Below are 3,843 nucleotides of genomic sequence, written 5' to 3' on the forward strand. Positions count from 1 at the left end.
AAGGTAGAACCAGCTTTGACAAATGGCTAGTGCTGCAGGGAGCCACAAGGATACAGAAGACAGAACTTCCATCTAGTCCTGAGTCTGAGAATATTAGAAAAAAGGAAGCAAAGATGTTACTAGAGGAGGGTATGAAGACCCCGTGCAGTCTTTGCAGGAAAGAGATGGAAGTACATTCTTCTCCTGGAAGGAGTGCAATGACCAAGCCTCAGACCTAATTCCAGAGCCAGAAGAGAGGAAAGAGGCCATAGAGCCCCTGAGAATCTCACTCATCAGAACAGTGGTTCCAGCCTCTGTGGGTTAGGTAACATCAGAGAAGATATATTGCGGGCTATGGGCTTAATCTGGCCCACAGGCCTGTTGTCTGACATGCTTTTGTGTTCTTAAAAAAAAATGCAATGAGTTGTCAACATTTAATATCTGGGAGATTTCACCCCAAAACTCAGATTCCTGACTTCTCTTGATTTCCTAAAAAACATTCCCACTTGGAAACCATCAGCTGCAAGTGGCTGTGCCTTTTAGATTTCCTTGAGCTGTGGACCTTTATGTTTAGGTTAAAACATCAATCTCAACAGTTTACATGCTATATGATTCCACTTACATAACATTTTTGAAATGATGAAAATATAGAGATGGAGAATAGATTAGTGGTTACTAGAGGACAGGCATGGAGTTGGGAGAGCAGTTGCAGTGTGGAGGGGGATTTGTGAATACAAAAAGGTAGTATGAGGAGTTATTTTGTGGTGATGGAACAGTTCTATGTCTTGATTATAGGGCTGGTTACAAGGATCTGTAAATGAGGCAAAGTTGCACTGAATTACAGACACACACAATAAACAGAACATAGGTTAAGAAAATGGCAAATAATACATTCTGTAGTCTAGTAAACAGTAATGTACCGTCGTCGATTTCCTGGTGTGAAAGTTGTCACAATCAAAATGGAGTCACTAATGTTAAGAAACCCTGACAAATAGAGCTAGGGAAGGCTACGAAAGAGAAGGTTCTTACATTTGTATGCCTGATAACAAAAACTATCAAAAAAGGCTGCAAAAACCACAACCTTGTACAAAGGCCATCACAACCTTACACAAAAAATACTTCTCCAAGGACATCTGCCCAGCAAATGCCTGTCCAACCCCGGACTGGCGTCACCCTTGTTATTGATCTTTATAGTCAAGGATAATTATTCCAAAACAATTATGTAATCCTTTCCATTTTTTCCTTTAAACACCTTTGTCTATGCAGTTAAACTATGAGATGCATATTTTCATTGCAATGCTCTATTCCCAAATAAACATTATCTTTTAGAAAGCCTCTCTGTTATTTAGGTTGACACTGGTTTTGATGTCTTACTAGAGCTTTATAAGATGTCACCATTGGGGGAAGCATGGGACTCTGGACTATTTTTGCAACTTCTTGTGAGTCTATAATTATTTCAAAATAAAAATTAAGGCCGGGTGCGGTGGCTCAAGCCTGTAATCCCAGCACTTTGGGAGGCCGAGACGGGCGGATCACGAGGTCAGGAGATCGAGACCATCCTGGCTAACACGGTGAAACCCCGTCTCTACTAAAAATACAAAAACTAGCTGGGCGAGGTGGCGGGCGCCTGTAGTCTCAGCTACTCGGGAGGCTGAGGCAGGAGAATGGCGTAAACCCGGGAGACGGAGCTTGCAGTGAGCTGAGATCCGGCCACTGCACTCCAGTCCGGGTGACAGAGCAAGACTCCGCCTCAAAAAAAAAAAAAAAAAAATTAAAAAAAAAAAAGGAAAAGTAAGTAGGCTGAGTACCTACGGGTGGTGTTTAGGGAAGTGAGCAAGAGGAGCATGGAGAGCCAACCTCAAGCTGAGAAGTTTCTCCAGTTTAACTTATAAAGGACCTAAACTTGCTCCTCACCATTGCTTCTGCTGTTACTATCCCTGTAGTGCTCTTCATTCTGCCCATTTTAGACAGCTATTTCTATATTGCTTCTTCGTTAGGCTGCTGAGCAGAGAACTAGATCTATTCCTAACAGTAAACCAATCAATCCTAGCCCATTGGGTGTAACCTCAGTTATTAGTTTTCCCACTGCCTAATACTGAGTCGGGTTCCTTGCTGCCAGAGGTGTTTTTTATTATGACATCTGAATTTGATGCCACTGCAGGTGCTAGAAGCTGCCAGAAGGCTGTCCTCCAGATAACTGTCCCTTGGCTCTAACTTGTATCACTGTTTCGTTGCAATTAACATTCAGAAAATGCGCAGTCATCTTATTAAAATTTGTATTTTTTAATGGGAAAAGCACAGAGAGCTGATTGTAGAGCTGTGGTTTACTCTTGCTCTTAGTTACCTGTGTTTAAATGAAGCTGAACCTCTGGGCCTTAGCTATTTCTAAACAGGCATCACAATTTACTAAGGTTAATGCCTGAGGGAACATTAACCTTGCAGACACTAATCTAATTCAGTGTCATCACAAGTGCATAATGCAGGAGTCTGGAGTTTTGCCAAAAAGCACTATTCAAATGAACATTTAGTTGGCAAGGGGTGGGAAGGTGGGTGTGGAAAAGGAGGACACCAGAAATGGCTTTATAGATATTTCCATGCCTTTTCTTTTCCCTCTCCCCTCAAAGGTTACGTTTAAGTACCGCAGAGAGGCGCTAAATGGAATCTTCAGATTATTATGAAGAAATCGCAATGAAGGCGTTTTATCCCAACTGCAAGTTCCAGATGCTCACAATTACTCAACATTCATTGAGCATCTTTTATGTTATATGGCTGACCTTGTGCTAGGGTGGGTACACAAAGATGAATAATTGTAAACGATGGCAGTACGCACAAGCACCTCAGGTCGCCTAATGTTAGTTGATGAAGGCACCATTAAGGAGGTCACAACTTGGCTCAAGGGCCCCCAAACGATGAGACAACTGTGTAATCCTAGCTCTATAGAGATCATTACCAAGTCTTTGCCATACAAAGTTTGGGCTTCAGGTGAAATGAGAAGGACAAAGTTCTGCCCAAGAGGGTCCAGGGCCGGATCTCTTGATCCGTCTCTATGCCCACACCCCGCATCTCAGCTTGCGGACACTAATAGGGTTTGCCAGTTTCAAGGACGCAGGGCTACATCTTCCGGAAAAGGTGGCATTTGAAGGTGGTGGAGGCCAACGACTGGAGGTTGCGGCGGAGGACTAGTTAAGAGAGAATAAGTGAAAAAGCCAAGAAATTTCTGGCAAATAACCTTTCATCTAGGTCCCCGACCCTTCCATTTCCCCAGGCCTGAAACGCTCCCGAATCCCCGAGTCCTCCACTTCTCTGAACGCTGGGCATTGGTTAAGGCTGAAGGAGCAGGGAGTCCCCCGCTCTAAGACAGTTCCTCAGTTCCGATCTTTTTCAAACCGCTTTCTTCCCGGGCCCAGCCTGGGGGGCCTGCGGCTCGGGTCCAGCTTCCACGGCCACCCTGGGCTGGTGACACGCAGGCGCCGGAATCGAAGCCACGCTGTGTCTTCCCAGCCAGGTCTCTGCGCCAGACGAGGGCGGGCGCCGCGGAGCGCTTCCCGTGTGCGGGGCTTCCCACAATGCACCGGGCCGGCAGTGGCGGCGACCGCGGCGGCGCTCTAGCTGCGGCATGTCTGCGTCTCTACTGCTCTGGGAGGAGGAAGAGAAGGAGGAAGAGGAGGAGGAGGAGGGGGAGGAAGAGGAGAAAGGCGCAGGGGTGGGAGCTGTTGCCGAAGCTGCCACAGCAAAAGTTCTCCCCCCTCCCCCCTTCCCCTCCTCTCAAGGCCCCTAGAAAGGTTGGAGCTGCCGCCGCCTGCAGTCGGTGACCGCGCGACTCGGCGCCCGCCCGCGGTAAAGCACTCGGCCTGGCAGGCCCGG

General features: G+C 46.7%; 1 protein-coding gene across 4 annotated transcripts in view; it reads left to right on the forward strand.

Moving 5' to 3' along the window:
- Positions 1 to 3,566: 3,566 nt before the first annotated feature.
- ZNF148 (zinc finger protein 148) overlaps positions 3,567 to 3,843 on the forward strand; it is a 144,664-nt gene continuing 144,387 nt past the window's right edge. For 3 of the 4 annotated variants that reach the window (XM_011950763.1, XM_011950764.1, XM_011950766.1), the window contains exon 1: positions 3,567 to 3,816. The gene's annotated coding sequence lies outside the window, so the exon portion shown is untranslated. The remainder of the gene's footprint in view (positions 3,817 to 3,843) is intronic. The other variant, XM_011950765.1, reaches the window with a different exon arrangement.

This window comes from Colobus angolensis, unplaced genomic scaffold (genome assembly GCF_000951035.1).
Source record: "Colobus angolensis palliatus isolate OR3802 unplaced genomic scaffold, Cang.pa_1.0 Scaffold31, whole genome shotgun sequence".
Classification (NCBI taxonomy): domain Eukaryota; kingdom Metazoa; phylum Chordata; class Mammalia; order Primates; family Cercopithecidae; genus Colobus; species Colobus angolensis.